Below are 17,967 nucleotides of genomic sequence, written 5' to 3'. Positions count from 1 at the left end.
CTAGAGTCAGATGGATTTTTTTTTTGTTTTTTTTACCCCAGAATGAATCAGTGGCTTCGGAAAACTGTTTCTAAAAGTGACCTAAAACATCCTATTTTGCAGAATTAAGGTAAAGCAAACAAATAATAGGATCTGGAAAGCTGCTCTGAGGAGGAATCAAGGGAAGCTAATTGAGAAAAGCAATTTATTTAGCCGATTTAAAGTTTCATAGTGAATTTAATTACCACTCAGTGAATAATTTCCTCAAGTTTTCCTCATTTCACACAAACAGGGGCCATTATTCTCAAAGTTAAACACAGCATCATAGTTTCTTTCTCTTTCTTTTTTTTTGCCTCTCCCCTAACAATCCTCATTACCCACCACTTTCTCCTCCTCCTTTTCCTGTCTGGCTTTACTTTACTTTTCTGCTCCACAGCTCATCTTGTTCGCTGCAGCCAATTTAAAAAGCAGCTTAATCCTGGAGAGAATACTGTTGCTGCTTCCATTTGCACCCACCCCTTGTGATTGATGTCTGGCAAGATCTAATCTAATGCAGGATGTTTGTGAGATTGACACCACATATAGGTGCACTCTAACAAATGCTAGTGGATGCACAAAAAAAAGCACAATAGGGGTCTTTGTGTGCAACGCCTGGTCGGAGATTAAAAATACATGTCAAGGCTGCAAAACCACCAAGTGCCTCCTCACTGCACTTGAAATCAGCTTGAAAATCAGAGGCTCTCTTGTTTCCCTCTTCTCGCTGCATACTGTCGTTGTCCCTCTCTTTTTTCTTTTTTTTTCCCCCGCAATATTTGCAAAGCTGTGATTGGTCGAAATGATGGAACGGTGACGTGGGGCAGGACGTTTTTTGAGAGAGTCAAAGACGACTCCTCCAGAGACACAAGGCAGTAAGTGGGACATGTGGCCCGAGGGTGTTTTTTTTATAAGCTAAGATAACCTACTGGGATTTGGAGCAGATAGACGGCTGCTGCATAAAACAAAACCACGAAGCTTTTCGCTCAGAGTAAATCACAAAATGACAGGATTCCATTTCGATCAACTAGAAGTCTCGCTCATTTCATATTCACACATAGCACACGGCTCTTGTTTCTGTTTCATCTTTAAAGAATTACAGTAACCCTAAGCTATTTTGTTAAGAATATTACTGCAGCTCTACAATGTGGGGTATACTGGGCATGTAGCACTGAAAGGCTACATGACTTGACACAGAAAATGTGCTCTGCCTTTTCCTCTTCACCTTCACAGTGTTTCTTGTGTTTTTCTGTGCTCTCTTCTGTCATTTTCCCACATACAGGAAAACATACACTCACCGGCCACTTTATTAGGTACACCTTGCACCACACCATTACACCACCACCACCAGCCTGAACCGTTGATACAAGGCAGGATGGATACAAGGCAGGATGGATCCATGCTTTCATGTTGTTTACGCCAAATTCTGACCCTACCATCTGAATGTCGCAGCTAAAATCGAGACTCATCAGACCAGGCAACGTTTTTCCAATCTTCTATTGTCCAATTTTGGTGAGCCTGTGCGAATTGTAGCCTCAGTTTCCTGTTCTTAGCTGACAGGAGTGGCACCCGGTGTGGTCTTCTGCTGCTGTAGCCCATCTGCTTCAAGGTTCGACGTCTTGTGCGTTCAGAGATGGTATTCTGCATACCTTAGTTGTAACGAGTGGTTATTTGAGTTACTGTTGCCTTTCTGTCATCTTGAACCACTCTGCCCATTCTCCTCTGACCTCTGACATCAACAAGGCATTTTCGTCCACACAACTGCCGCTCACTGGATATTTTCTCTTTTTCGGACCATTCTCTGTAAACCCTAGAGATGGATGTGCGTGAAAATCCCAGTAGATCAGCAGTTTTCGAAATACTCAGACCAGCCCGTCTGGCACCAACAACCATGCCACGTTCAAAGTCACTTAAATCCCACTTCTTCCCCATTCTGATGCTCGGTTTGAACTTCAGCAAGTCGTCTTCACCACGTCTAGATGCCTAAATGCATTGAGTTGCTGCCATGTGATTGGCTGATTAGCTATAAATGTTAACAAGCAATTGAACTGGTGTGCATAATAAAGTGTCCGGTGAGTGTATAATCACATAGTTACAAAAGTTATTACAACAACATTATTCAATTTAGTCCTGGTGTTGTATACATGTGATTTAACTTTAATAGGGGCCACTTTAATTGACCAGAGCCATAGTCATATGTACATCTTTGTTTTTCCTGCTATGACACATCAACAGCTTTGTCCCATTTTCATACTGCATTCTAACTTTATAGACTTTTACATACTAGTATTCACAGGGCCGGATCCAGGGGCAGGGCCAGGGGGACACCGAAATCTGATGGGCCCCTGAAGTGCCCCTGTCCTGTTAGTATTCCTCGAAAAAATAGTCAGTTACTAACAATACAAACATTAAATATGACATTTGTTAAGAATTTTTTTCTAGGCTTTTTAAAAGTGCTTGAACAAGGGATCATTTTCTAAATATGTTCAATGATATGTTCAAAGCTAACAGTGGACAAGGAATGCCTTAAATGTGCATCCTGTGTAAATTGTGGCCCATTTATGGCCCCTGATTTATTGAATCCTTGATCCACCACTGAGTCTTCACTGCAGACCACTTCTACAAAAATGGAATACTTTATGAATTAAACTTTTGTTATGGGACAATAGTGGGGTTCAAGAGCAGACTCAGACTTCAGTGGGGTTTTTTGCATTCACCATGCCAGTGTAAATACATTTTGTGCTCAAATTTGAATGGCACTCAGCTGAGCGCATACCTCTGCCAGAGATCAATGAATTATTCCTTGGGAAATCATTGAAAATGTCATCTTTCTTGATAATCTGTCCTGTAGTACTTATGTAATGCTGCGGAGGTACACATGCTCGGAATAAAAATGTAGTACGAACCGGGCGAAATAAAAATGTTCCTCACCTAACCACTAGTTCCCCTCAGCGTGCTATCCATCCATTCATACAGACGCTGCTTTCCTCAGTTTGTTTGTCAGATACTTTATGTGGGTCTTTTTTTGGTTCTTTTTCTGAGACCGTTTGCAAGTCCTTCACCTGTCACACCTAAGTGCAGCTGCCATCCCAGGCAGCATAAACAGGCCGGGACGGGACTGATCAACCACTTTAATTTCATTTTGTCCTATATTCCAGCCTCGAACAACAACAACAACAACAACAAAAAGCCTGACATACTCTGCTGTCACGTCGGCTCAGCTCCGCACTTGGAGAATTCTGACACCTTTGTGCCCTCCGCTCTTGTCTGATTGGACAAAACCTTGAGACTTTGAGCACCATATAACACCAGCAAATGTCTTGTTGTTCAGTATTAGTTTGTACCAGACCCTCTCTGCTCTCACTTCTGTCAGTTGGGGCACTCTGTTCAGCTGTGTTTCCCTTTTCCTCACCTACTCACCGGCATATTCCTGGTAAGACACTCACAACCTTACACCACACTTGCACAAGGTATCATTGGCATGTCAACTTTCATGACAAAACTATCCATCATTGGCCTTTCAGGGTCAAGTCCCGCATGTTGACAACTCAATTTGTTGGTCCCTACTTACCTATATACTTAAATAATACTTATTACTGCTTTCAGACGTGCACTGAGGGAGCTGTATTTGAGAACCCACCTCCCTATTGACCTTGTCTGGAAAGTGTCTGAGTGAGCCCATGTGACAATACAGCATTAATGACATTTCTAACATGTGATGGACATGACAGTGGTGTCCTACACATAGAAGTTGCTTTGGAAAGACACCAAGATTTGGGAGCTTTTAGCGACAAGATTATCATCAATGCTTAATTTGTGCATCACCGTTCCACATATTGACAATCAGGCTTGTCTGGCAGGGTTCTTCGTCATCTGCTTCCAGACCCTCACCACCTCTGTAACTCATTGTTAGCCAGAGAGACTATATGGTCCAACTGCTGGGTTCTTTCATGATGAAAGCTATAGCATGTCAGAGGACATCAGCTGTGTGGGCGGTCATTTATATGTGGCCCAGAGTGCATTTGCTTTCACAAAGAAAAAAGGAATGTGGCCAGACCAGACCACCACTGAATGTGGTCTGACGGAACGGACCTCAGAACACATTGAGGATGCATTGAGGTGCGCTCTGACCTGTACTTGGTGTTACCCACTTGCGATCAGATCAACTAGGCAAATGTTAAGCTCTGTGCGGTGTTACCTGACTTCAGGGGAAGGAAATGAATAGCATATAATAGAAATATTGATTTTCTTTGTATTTCTTATACTGCAATTTGAGATTGTGACTCCATTTTGCTGTGCTTTTTAAATTTTTGTTATTGCTTTTCTATGTAGGCTTATGTAGAAAAAAACAACAACTTGCATGGATTCAGCTGGTACATAACTACTTGGAGTTGTTTCCTATTCCTTTCAAATGCTGCCTTGGCAAAGAAGAAACGTACTTTCAACCTTGCTGGAATAAGAGCGCAACAAAGAAATACTGCAGTGAAGACACATGGCTGCACTGATAACAACCCAAAGGTGCTGGTGAGGTTCACATGAAGCCTCACAATAGCAGCCCTGAGTTGAATTTATTGGACTACCTGTGCACAGAAGTTATAACGTAGTTTTCTGAGAGTGTTTTTTGGTCCGTTTGTATATTGGCTTCATTCTGATGCTTTCTTCCTCCATTTTCTACAGTAAACACCCTTTTCTTGTTTGCCCTGTGAAATTGCTTTTATAACTCAAAAAAACCAGAATAAAAAGTCTTTCAGCAAATGGACAAAAAACTTTGGTTATCCTTCTCCAAGTATACTCTAAAATTCTAAAAATGTTTAGTTTGACTTGTGTATTGAACCCTTGTAAAAGATAAGTGTCTTTTGAACAAGTTATTTGTTATTGTGCAGTTCTGTTTCTTTCCTTCTATCCCCTAATGCTGGTGAGGTTGATGTGTTGCCTTGAAACAGCATCTAGCCTGGGGCTGAGGTAACCAGCCTCTGCAATGACAACAACAGATGTTAAAAAAAGAGAGAGCAAGGCTACACACGGAGTGATACATTTTTTATTTCCACTATTTCCCCATGTTATTATTGGGGTCTGCCTGCTCGTCTTTAAATCGTGCTGGTGCTTTTCTTTCTATCTATTGTCAAATATGCAACTTTACAATTGCAATCGGAACATTTTTGTTATCAAAAACCAGGATGTGAATAAAATAAAACGTCTGCAGTTAAAAAGTAATGATTATAGGTCTTTAATGTTCAATTAGCGAGTAACAGTTTCAACGTAATTTGGTGATTGATTACATCACACTATGTCATTCATTATGCAACAAGCTGTGTTTGGTAGTTCAAAAGTGTCTCTATACTTTTATTTAGCCAGGAGGTATATGTGAATTAACCTGACATAATGGGATCTCAGGGCAAAGTTTACAGAGCTCAGTTTACTTAAGGTCTGCTTGAGTTGGACGGAAATATGTTTTGTCATCCCGGGTCTCTGCTGCTGTATTATCAATGTAAATCCTGTTAACTGAATGTGCATTACAGAGCCCCAAATGGTGATTTAATCCTACAGTAAGTGTTCCTGGATGATGCTGTGAGTCCCAGTGTGAATGTTCAATTAAGTTCCAATGCTATCTTAGATCAGGCTCCATGCCAAGCATCCAGTCACCAGGAAATGCTGTTTTGCTGCGATGCTGCGAGTGTGCACATGAATAATACACAGCATTTCCAATGACTCCTGTGATCTTGAGCTGTTTGTGCTGCAGTGGGCGGTCTTAAGTCGACCGATCTGACACGAGAATCAAACCAAATTTGAATCTGCAGCGTAAAAGCTTTGCAACATTGTCTGAGTGCTGTAATGAAAAATCAGAGCCTGTAGGAGTTGGAGTTATTCACACTTTTAGGACAACACTCTTCGTTTGCCTTGGTTTAAAGTAATGTGGCAGAGTAAACTTGTACTTGTTTTTAGGCTGCTTAACAATGGAAACATGTTCTGAACTCAGCACTCACATGTCATCTATATTTTAAGTTTCTGTCAGCAAACAGTTGTTTATTTAGCCTAAATACAGAAGTTATTGCTCAACGTTAACTTTAACCTTGTTATGAAAATATTTAATATAATAGCCTTTATAAAAAGTATATATACAATACTAAATAAAGATAGACAACAGGATAGCCCCCCAAAAGTGAAGACAAAGCATCTCGATTGCCCTCCACCTGGTGGCTGGCTGGAGTACAGGTCATAAATCCTGCCTCCTCCATGTGAGTGGAGGGGACATAAACCAACTAAAAAGTCAAAGTATGCATCAAACAACTTTTGTGTGTTTTTTCAGGAAGTTTGGTTTTATTTAGATCTTTGATGCCATAAAAACTGGGTGAAATGTCGTGATTGACAGCTTAGACTGACTCACGATTGGTCAAGCACATATATTGGCGGGACGTCGCTACCGCTGCTCCATCCTCTGATCACTACTGTGCAGATTCTGGCTCCAGATGATGTCACCAGCGCGAAGTGGCAGCGTTCACAACCAAGAGATTTTGGATTTATTTCTGTGTGGAGTTTGCATGTTCTCCCTGTGTCTCTGGCTTCCTCCCACAGTCCAAAGACACGTGGCTTAGGTTAATTGCCCTTGCGAGGTGGTGCCTTTTTTGTCTGTATATGTCAGTCCTGAGATATGCCTATGATCTCTTCATGGTGTATACCTTGTCTTTAAGCCGATGCCAGCTAGGATTGTCTCCAGCCCCCCCACAACCTTACTAAAATAAACAGAAGTGAGAAAGTGCAAGTCCTCCTTCATGCAGTAGCTGGAGTTGTTTCACCACTGACTTCTTCCCATTCTGCAGTGGCTCAAGGAATAAATCTGTGACTATCAACACAAACATTAGTCTTTACAATGGCATTGCATCATTTTCATGAGACACGTTAGGCCAGATATAGCTGCTAACTGCATCACAATTGATTAGGCTGAGAGCCAACAATAACATGAGCTCAGATAGCAGCTCCTTATCTTGTTGCAGAGCTGCTATCACAGCCTCAATCCTCCGCCACAAAGGTAGGAGAATAAAGATGTTACTGCTGTTCATGGCTGGTCATCATTTACAGACCGTGCAATTGTTTCAACTGAGGCTACTGTGGAGAATGTGATGTGTTTGAGTCAACCTGAGCTAAGTGACTTCAAAAACCCTGTTTAATGGAATGCAGATCAATACAATACTACTACGCAGTGAGATAAGAAATTACAAGTTATTCCTTTATTAGTCCCACTATACGGGGAAATTTGCCACGTTAAAGGGACAGTGTCAATAGAAACATCAGTAAAAACAATAAATTAGTAAACATGCAATATAAACTTGAGGAAATATGTGAAATAATATATAAATATATACAGTGTAAACAAGTCAAGACATTGAATTTGCAATTGCACAGTTAAATGAGTTAAACCTGAGTGAGATATACTTTGGGTCTTGTGGTCTAATGGGAGAAGTGCTGGTTGTGCAGTCTTAAGGCAGCAGGAAATAACGACCTGCGATATCTCTCCCTCAGAAGCTTTGGGTGGATCAGTCTGTGGGTGATGGTGTCCTGTAGGGGGTGGTACAGATTCTCCATATAGCTGAGCTGTCATTCACCTCTCTCCCATCACCTCCACTGGGACAAAGGGGGTACCGCAACACCAGAGCTGCCCTTTCTAATCCACCTCTGTGCTTCCTGTCAGCAGAAAGAGATGCTGCCCCAGCAGACAACTCCAAAGAAAATGGCTGACACCAATGCAGAGTCATAGAGGGTCTTCAACAGCGCCCCCTGCACTGCAAAAGACCTCAGTTTCCCAAGCAGCTCTTTTAGTCTGCTCTGCTTAACTGTTGATGCTATCAAAGAGGTGTTGAATTATCTTGATGCTGAATTAATTGGCTTTACACCTCCACCAGAGTGGTTTTGTTTTCATCTGTGTTTATTTCGTTTATTGCTCTGAAAATTATGTGTGAATGTTTATGAAAGAATTCAGACATATTAAGGGGCTCGGTAGCGATGAGTGTGTGCAACGAGGGATCCAGATAAAAATATAGTGGGTTTAAATGTGGTTTAATAAGGCTGTAGGCTCTTTCAGCTGCTGTATGGTAAGAAATAGGGCTTGAATCCTGTCACTACCATGAATGTGTAGCTAAGAAATGTAATGTGGCCTTAGGTATAAGGGCACTGTTGGGCCTTGATATCGGCTCTGTGGAATATCTTTTTTGGAACTTGTAAAATAATATTCTTTGTCTTAATGGGACAAATTTTCTGTACTTGTAGCAAATAGATTTTTTGCTACACACAAAACAAAACCTGTCAGAAAGAATGAGCAGGTTGTTTGGCCCGTAGAAGGTAAAAGTGTTCAATCCTCAGCAGCTCTACATCTATTTTTTGCGTACATGTAGGACACATTTTTTTGTACTTATGTGATTCATATTTTTGTACTTGAATGAAAGGCAGAGGGCTATTTGAAACATGATTTATTAGAAGTGTGTTGTGTATCTGTTTGTCGGGTGCGTTTTGTATTTGCAAAACAAAATGCACTAGTTTGTTAATGGTCTCAAAGCACGCTGTGTTTGCAAGTTAATGGTGCCGAATTTGTTTTGTTTGTTGAGTTTTGCCAAGAATCTAGCTCCATAGTCATGCACTACTGAGCCATTGTAGTTTTTAGAGTTATTGTACGGTTCAGTATCAGGGATTTTAAACAGACTTTTACATCTAATGCAGCCAATGACTGATGAGCTGTGATGGTCACATGACACCAGAGAGTGGCAGCATAGTCATGGCGGGATGTTGTTCCTCCGAGACCCCGCCCACACTTCCACCTCACGCACCTGTGTTAGCAGGATGCTACAGGATGCTACAGGCTGCTACAGGATGCTAAAGGATGCTACAACATGCTAAAGGATGCTACATAATGCTAAAGGATGCTAGAGGATGCTACAGGCTGCTAAAGGAGTGGAGGTTCCACACGGATAAAACGCGCAGTTAGCATTTCGGGCTTCTGCAGTCATTAATTAGCTGCGTGGTGAACAACAGTGACGTGATGTCCCGGATAATCCTTGAAAATCACTTTTGCCTAAAATGGATTTATGTATCCAGTGTGAAATGTAAAGAGTTTCCCCGGGAAGACAACCGGACAAACTTCAGAAGGTAAGAAGGTTTCGTATTTGTTCGCTATTGCCTTTGTTTGTGACTTGTATTTGACTGAGTTAGCATAAAATGGTTCATTCCAGTGTCTGAAGTCTCACAGCCAGGTGTCCATCATTAGTCTAATGATTCATCTGCTGGGTTGTCAGAAAGTAATTGTCCAAACTTCCCACAGTCTGATGTGAGATCGCCAAACAGCTTGATTTGTCAGATATTTCACATGTGGTTAAAAATATATATATTTAAGAAGCTAAAATCAGCAACTGATTGATATTTCTACTTGAAACTATTAATCACTTGTCTAAAAAGGTAATTGTATTACTTTCGCCTGTTTTAGCGGCTTGACCTGCTACAGTTGTTGCATGAACTGTAGCTGGCAAATGTGCTCCAGACCACTCTTTGTCAGCTTGAATCATTACTGTAAATACCACTTATTAAACTGCACATTCTGTACAAACTCAGGCTTTTGAATGGGACCTTCTGTACCTGTCATTTTGTCAAGCTGCTGAGAGGCTGTTACTCCCACATCCTGTTATTGCAGTCAAGGTTGAATCACTGAAGAAAAATGAGGTCAAATCTTCTCCTGTCAATACTCCTCCTGTTTTAATTCTTTGACACTGCAACATTTATTGACTTTGAAATATCTTGACTGAAAAACACAGGTGATTATAGAAATGATTTTCTTCCAAATATAGTAAATATGATAGGATACCTCAAAGTTAATGTGATTTAGTTGTATTATGTAGTTTATGCAAATACAGTATTCTAATACTCAAATTCACGTTTTCTGTTTTCAAGAAATATCTCTAAAAGCACAAAGGGCTCAAATCTGAGATATTCACCCTAATGTTCTGGTATTTGTTCTGGCTAAAACTTCTGTATGTGCTCCTGTCAACAAAGCTTCCTCATCTCCTGCTGAGAGGTGACATAGACGTGTCAGAGGTGTTTGGTTGTGTTTTTGGTGGCTGCCAAATAAATGGCACCATTCCCTCCCAAAGGTTGTTTGTTTGCTGGAGATGGCTCATTTGTGTGTTGCCACGTGAGCCAAAAAACTACATTTTCAGCTGCTCATTTCGCAAAGGAGAAGTTTCCTAAACTGATATGTTGCAAACCGTTAGGGTTAGACCCCTTTCCCTCAAAAAAGAAGTTTGATTTTCCATTTATGCAGACCGTTGTATCGGCAGATAAAGTGAGTTAGCAAACAGGTTGTTATGTAGGGGAAGAAAAGTGGCTCTATCAATTTGAATAATGAAATTAATTTCAGCAACATCACCAGCAGCACTTGAGACTAACAATGTGAGATTACAGGCTGTAATGTCCTCTGCTTAGTATACGGATATAATTGTACAATGTTGTTCCTCCTGATTTCCAGCAAGATGCCAACATGGTCACAACTAACATTAGCTCTGAGCTGTGGAGACCAGTTTGTGACTGGAGGTGCACTTGTAGACTCTTATGCTGTTTTTGGTACAAAGTATAATTTGGATTTGGATAACATGAGAGGGACAGAATGTTGACATCTCAGTATCACCATCACCACTCAAGGCCGAATATGATGAGAGCATATGCTCCACAAAGGCCCAGATCATTGCAGATGTTTTTCTATCAGTTGTAGAGCGAGGATCTAATAAGATGTTACTCAGTATCTGCTATACTTAGCCAGAAAATGCCAATTTTATCAGACAAACAAGCACACTGCTCTCTGTCAAAATTAAATACAAAAGAACGTTGTATCCATGCGTAGCTACTCTGAACCATTTTAAAACAGGGGGTTGTGCAACGGGTCATCTTAGTCCTTTGCTAGAATTCTCTCAACCAGAGAGATGATGGTGGAGGTGCATGACCTGAGAGTGACAGACTTTTTAGACCCAGGATTTCTTTCTTTTACATCTGAACGTTTTTATGTTGCCTTACATAGAAAAGAAGCAGGATCCTCACCTACCTGCAGCTAAGATTTAAGGCAAAGACCACTTCCAGGAGCAATTTTAGTTTCTGAGCTGGCAACCCAGAAATTCTAATAATACTCATCCACTGACTTTTTAAACAAAGCAATAAATTTTCTGAGCATTGCCCACATTGAGATATTACTCTTTCAATGATTTTAATTTGAATCCAGTAGGTTCAATATATGTATGGAAAAAACTTAAGAGTGATGGATAGCTGTCTCAGTCCTGTCCCAAGTTTATATTGTAATACATTCTATTAAGTCTGTGATTATTCTACTAAGAAAATGAGTGAATTTGATCAAAAATAACCTGACAAGCTTGTAGTTATAAAATGGATTAGGTCAGTTTTAATACCATTTTTTTTTTTTGCAGCAAATACATTTTCAATCCTTTTGAACTATAAAATTAAAATAATCTCAAGTTCTGTCTCTTTGCTTTAACACTTCTAATATATCCAGACAATATTTAAAATACAAATTGTCACTTTATTGTAGCCACTGGCTTTAACTATTAATTTTGTTCCTTCTTATCTTCCGTTTTACTTTACAAGTCTAATTTGCATGCAGTAGGGCAAGCAAACAAACAGAAAGTGGAGAAAAAACTAAAAGCGGGAATTCTCACCTGCAATGTGCACTGTTTTATTTATGAAGTCTCTGTCAGGCACAATGGAGACAAATTACCTTTTAACAATGTGAAATAGAATTTTGTTTACAAGGCTACGCTTCCCCTTGCTTTTTCAAATGAGATTTTTCACAGCCTCCTCATTTGTATCTCGCAGCATTATCGTCTCAATCTTTCAAAACCAATCAGTCTCAAGAAAGGAGCAGAAAGAAAGAAGAATGAATCCCTGCTGATCATAAAACAAGCCATTAGGTGTATTTGTGAATCCACGCCAGATCAGCCACCAGCCACTGACACTCACCTCCTCCATCCTCTGCAGAACCACCTAGTTCAGTCATACACTCGATTTTACAAAGCCCGATACAGTCTGCAGCACGGTAGAGTGCCCTGTTTACACAGTCTGAATAGACAGGATGTAAAGAGAAAACAGAGGGGAAACACAACCGTATCACCGCATCACAGAGCTGCAGTGAAGAACCATTTCATGGAATCTATTTCATTAATCATCAACGTTTGATACTAAGATTAACCAAGCAAGGCATATAGCCTTTGTTTGCATAATACGGCAAGGGATTTACTAAATCAGCATCTGTGGAATCCTCTATTTAGCTCATTTTGTTACATTGCCTTTGTTAGCCACGATTTTATGCACATTTAAAAAATATATAATTGTATTATTTTGTAGAATTTGTTGTGAAGTAGTAGTTGCTGCTGTTTTATATATTTTTGGACTGAACACAAATACACATAACAATAACAAATGTTATTGTACATAGCTGTTAAATATAAGCTATTTTTAGGTCAAAGAGTCAAACATGAAACCTTAAACTAAAAAGTGTATATTGTAATGATGAAAGTAAATTAATTTGATATTTTTTTTCATGAAGGATTATCAACAATTAAAGTGGCCATACAATGAGAGTATGGCTCTTTTCGATTGAGATTAAAAACGTTAGGTATATAGAGTAATTTCATTTTCATTATAAAAACACAAGTTGGTATTTCATTATAAAAAGAAGTCCAAAGACAGGACATAATGGGAAATAGAAGTGAGATTGACAGTGACGAATTGATTCAAAATTAAAAATGACAAATCGATTCACCATTGTCATTTTTCATGAATGAGTTTACACAAATTGCTTTTAAGTTTTGTTTCATTAAGGATCCTGCTGTTAATAAGCACAGACTGTCTTAAACTAGCATTTCTAGTGTTTGCATCATTTCTCATTGATCATGAGGGGGGATACCAGAAGCCATTCAAATACAAGGCCTAGTTCTGGACTCAGTTGATAGTCTGTATTTAACCCGGTTGAATAATTTCCAATAATTGCAGTGGATTTCAACAATCCTGATTTTCATGGAGTGAGCCTTGTAGTTTTTAATCCAACTTGTTTATTGTCCCATCTGTTGTTACAGAGCCTCCTAAAGTTTAGTATTTGTGCATGTATGCCTAGATTGGGCAATGCAGTTATATTAAATGTTGTGACCAATCTTGCCTTTGCTTCTTCCAGTACCTGTATGTTACTAGAAATTAGGAACCTCAGCACATGCTGTAAAGAAAACTGACAGAAGGAAATTGATATTTGTTGCTGCACCACAGCCTTGTCAAAAAGGCAGGTGTAACTACAGAAGCTATCTCCAGACCAGCCTCTCTCATTGCAGGGGTCTTTGGAGGCGGAATGAGTGCTGTTAAAATTTAACAACCCCTAGATGGTGCAATGTATTGTACATTTTTTATAATGTAACAAAAAGCTTCCTGATGATAGGTCGCCAGTAAAAATGGGCCAACATATTTGGTTGCTCTTTGTGGGTCTGTCAGCAAAGAGGAGATAACATGTGGTTTCTTCGCAACCATGCGCTAATGTGCTCACTGTAGTGCTGCCAACCCCGCTGTACTGGATAGGACATCAAGATGGAAGAGGTAGCTGTAAACAGGATACTCCCCCGCACTCTCTTCCTACCCCCTCCCTTTCTCCCCAGCAATAGAATTGTGCTGATGGACAAAATGAAAACCTGAAAACAGCTTTCTTTTTAGTCGTGTTTGAGTCAGCAGGGACAGGAGGTGACAGAGGTAAATTGGGGTCATAAAACAAAAGAGGGAATATAGCACTTTGCTTTGTTACCCAAGTACCCATAGACTGAGTGATTGATATGTTGTTGACCAAGAGATCACTCATAAATTCTCTCTATAGGGTTGGGTTGGTGTAAAAACTTTCCAACTGATATAAAGCTTAACAATGTGTCGGCTTACCAAATTGTACCACTAGGTGTCGCACTTGACTCAGGACGTGCTCCTGAGGGGAACATAATGAGGCTTAGCTTGACAGGAAGCCGGACCCTCTTTTTCTCCCGTATTTGCGAGTGCTCTGGTGGTGGCCCAAATGGCAGCCAGCAACGTGGGATAAAAAACAACTAATACGTGGAGTGGAAACATAAAAATTCAACATGATTTTCTGAACAGGACTAACCGTCGATCGCACATTTGAGCTGCAAGTCGACCACTGACGAATAGAGGAGTAAACAGGTTTTTCCTTTTTGCTCCAGTTCTTTTGGCCCTACAGACCATAATGGTGTAAAATGATTACCTCCATCAAGAAAGATATGTTTTCAAGGCTGTTTATCTGTAGCTGCAAAAACTACTTAGCTTAGACTTTGGTTTGGAATACATGTGGTGATAAAGTGGCCAATCAGCCTTGGGGGATCCGTGCTCCCTGAGCGTCCTTCTATGCCAATGATGTGGCTCTTCCAGAATTTCCACCAGATAGAATGCAATGTTTTGGGCTAGTGGGCATCACTTGATCGTCGAGTTTGAAGTCTGTCCATAAAAACCTTAGGACACTTTTCCCCTGGTTTTGGAAAGTGGTGCATAGTTGTCATTGCAGATGATAGATGGAAAGTGACATATCCAAATTGTGTGTTTTGTTATCGGAAATTAAGAAAAGAAATAAATCATCAAATGTGCAACCAACACATATTAAGCATTTGTTTAAATTAGCTCAAGCCATTGATTATCATTAGTTGGCAAGTAATTTTCTTCCCCTGGATTAAATGCCTTGTTCTTTTAGCTGTTCTATTGAATACTCAATTCTTTCTTTGTACCAGCTAAAATGTGTCCATTGCACGGATATCAAAAACTCTCTTGTACCTAAAGTTGTTGCATTTTCTTCCCAGTTGCATTGTGTTGATTCCTTATTCAGAAAAGTCCTAATTCCACCTTTTCTTTCCGATTGCACACTCTTCATAATTTAGTCAAAGCTCTTGTATGGAAGCTGGTGTTAAGACAACATTATGTGTCTACATTTAATGGAACTGTTATTTAACTGTTATCTTCCTGGTACTGGCAGAAATACCCAAGTCTGGTCTGCACTTGTTCTAAATGGATCAATGAGAGTTGAGTAAAGAAAAAAGTTTGTCAAATGTACAAAAACTGCTGTTATCCGAGGATAAAGCTTTACTTCTTATTTTATATATATATTTTTAAAAAAAATCTGTCCTTCAGTGGTTTAGCAGTGACTTGTATGGAGCTACAGATGCCGACTTGAGTCTCTGAATGTTGACAACTAAGGATTTTGAATAGGTTCTACTCGGACTGTATGCGTGTTCACTAGAGCGTGTTATACTTAGGTTTCCTGTATGAAAGTAGAATAAGAAAAGCCTTCAATACTTTAATAACGTTTTGACAGCCCAGAGACTTTGCTGTGCTGTGACTGGTTTTTGCCACCGTTGCTATGGAAATGCACAGTGTGCTTTGCTTTTTAAACCGACAGACATTGTCAGAGTTAAAATTTCCCTGCAGTTCAAATAATCCCCCCTTCAAGGAGAGGGCACACATGGAATGACGGTCTCTTGTCATGTGCTGTCATTTCTCCCGAAGGACTTAATAGGATGGGTGACTTGAAAGGAAGTGCAGCTCTTAAACATGTTAGTCATGGAGTTGGCAGGGAGGGGCAGATGTCAGTCATTGTCACACACCTCTTCAATACCCACTGTTTCTGTAACCGCCATGGTCTCTGATTGTTGGTATAACTCAAGAACATCTGATATAATGTAATTGTCACATGGCCAAATATAGATGACACCAACTTTTTTTCACAGCGAATATCCAGATAATGTCATATTGGGATCAAAACGATATCCCCTTAGGTGGATAGAGCATTGCATTTTCAGTTGATTTGGCTTAGCTACTGCAAAAAAACCCGATTTGTGGTGTTGCCCACAAGCCGTACAATGATGGGGAAAATCCTGAAATGTATACAGGCACAGGTAATATTTAGTTTTAATTAGGGATGGGCATTCGATTAAAATGTCTTAATCGATCGTCGGGAGAATTAACGATCGATTTTCGATTAATCATTAATATTTTTATATTAAAATTCACTATTTATAGGCTATATTAAAATGCAGTGAAAATAGAAAAAACACAGCGTGTTTCCTCATTGAGATCTTTATTACAAGATGAACAACTCTTGTGGCAGTTAAACGGGATCCGTTCAATGGTTACACTTGAAAATATGCGCTGCTGTACTCTTAAGCAGCGGAGCCGACAGCTAGAAGCTCCCGTCGTGACGGAATGTGATATGCCGGTTCCAATAAGTTTATCAGTTGTCGAAAACCTTCGCCCTCAACAATACTTAAGGGTAGCATATCCATCTCGATGAACTTGCAGATCCGTTGGGTAATTTTCTCTGCTCGTTGTGCATCGCAGCTCCTCCGTGCTAACACCGAGTTGATGCTAGGTTGAGACCGAGAGCAGGATGCACCGCCACGAACCAGGGTCGGATGTGCGTTGTTCAGGTGGTACATCATTTGAGTCGTGGCCGAGTTGTACTTATACACAGCTTCGCAGTGTTGGCAGTGAACTAAGTCATTTTTTAAATCAAAATGGTCCCACCCTACACCGCCGTGACCTCTTCATGTTTACTTTTGAAATACACGGAAACTACTTGAGTAACTGAGTAGGCCTGTGGCGTTTTTTTCAAACATGTGAAATGCACGTCCCGTGTGAACAGCCAGGCGGCTGCGCGCTTGAGAACGGCGCTGCGCTGCCTCGCAGCGGCGCTTCCGCGTCCGGTGTTAACCCGGCGTAACTACTGTAACCCGGCGTACAGTACACACTGCTGGCTGTGTGGAAGACCGCTGCGAGGCAGCGCAGCGCCGTTCTCAAGCGCGCAGCCGCCTGGCTGTTCACACGGGACGTGCATTTCTCCGCGCTGGTCAGCCCCATAGACTGTATATATAAGGTCAGCCCGCGATTCTGCTTTCTCCGCTTGTTGTTGTACCCGTTGAATGTCGGGGTTCGGGGGTTACAGTAGCGCTGAACACTGCGGAAGTCTTCCACACTGCTGGCTGTGTGGCGCTGACACAAATTCCAGCTCACGCATGGGAGAGCGAGCGGTCGCGCCCGAGCAACTGCTGCAGCCTCCCAGTCCCAACGATCCAGACAAATGCCACATGTGAGTGAATCGCGGGCTGTCCAGCGGAGAACTGCTCGTCCCGTGTGAACAGCCAGGCGGCTGCGCGCTTGGGAACGGCGCTGCGGTGCCTCTCAGCCTCGCTGCCTCCGGTGTAAACCCGGCGTAACGAGTGTGGGGGGGACGGGGGGGGCGGGTGAGGTGGGCCAAGACCATGTAGGGAGACTTCCAGTGTCTTGTTACGACACAAAACCCAGGAAGCTCAATCGAGTCGCTCAAGCATGACGTTTCTGACTTAGAGGAACTATAACAAAACGCGCGAGTGTTTTTTCCCCAGAGTTTTTGGGTTGGTAGACATGCCAACATTAACCCACATTAACCTGTAGAAGCACTAACAAAGTGGAATTTGCATGCTATGTCCCCTTTAAAGTCTTTCTGCTTTGGTTTCACTGCTAAAATAGACCCCATTTAGAAAGTGGTCTATGCAGTCACTAAAAAAGAAAAGAAAAGCATTATTTCCATTCCAACAAAATGGTGTTATTGAAAGAATTCCACCTGGCTACGGACGCATGGACCACGGACAGCTCCACAGCCCAAGGGAGAAGGCACACCGCCTGGCCGCAGCGCCACCAAGTCCGGTGCAGTAACCCAGGCAGCCATGCACAGCTCCACTAAGTCCACTTACAGTGTTAATTTTGGGTAATACAGGTTTGGATCGTGAAAAGTAATTTCTTTACAGTTTTTACCGGCTCTATCAGTAATTTACTGCTCCTCTCTTTGTCTCTATCATTCACACTGCGCCAACCGCATCGAGACAAACCGAGCGCGCGCCGCTGTCTCCTCCG

The sequence above is a fragment of the Hippoglossus stenolepis genome, chromosome 2 (assembly GCF_022539355.2).
Source record: "Hippoglossus stenolepis isolate QCI-W04-F060 chromosome 2, HSTE1.2, whole genome shotgun sequence".
Classification (NCBI taxonomy): Eukaryota; Metazoa; Chordata; class Actinopteri; order Pleuronectiformes; family Pleuronectidae; genus Hippoglossus; species Hippoglossus stenolepis.
Note: the sequence above shows the minus strand (reverse complement) of the source record.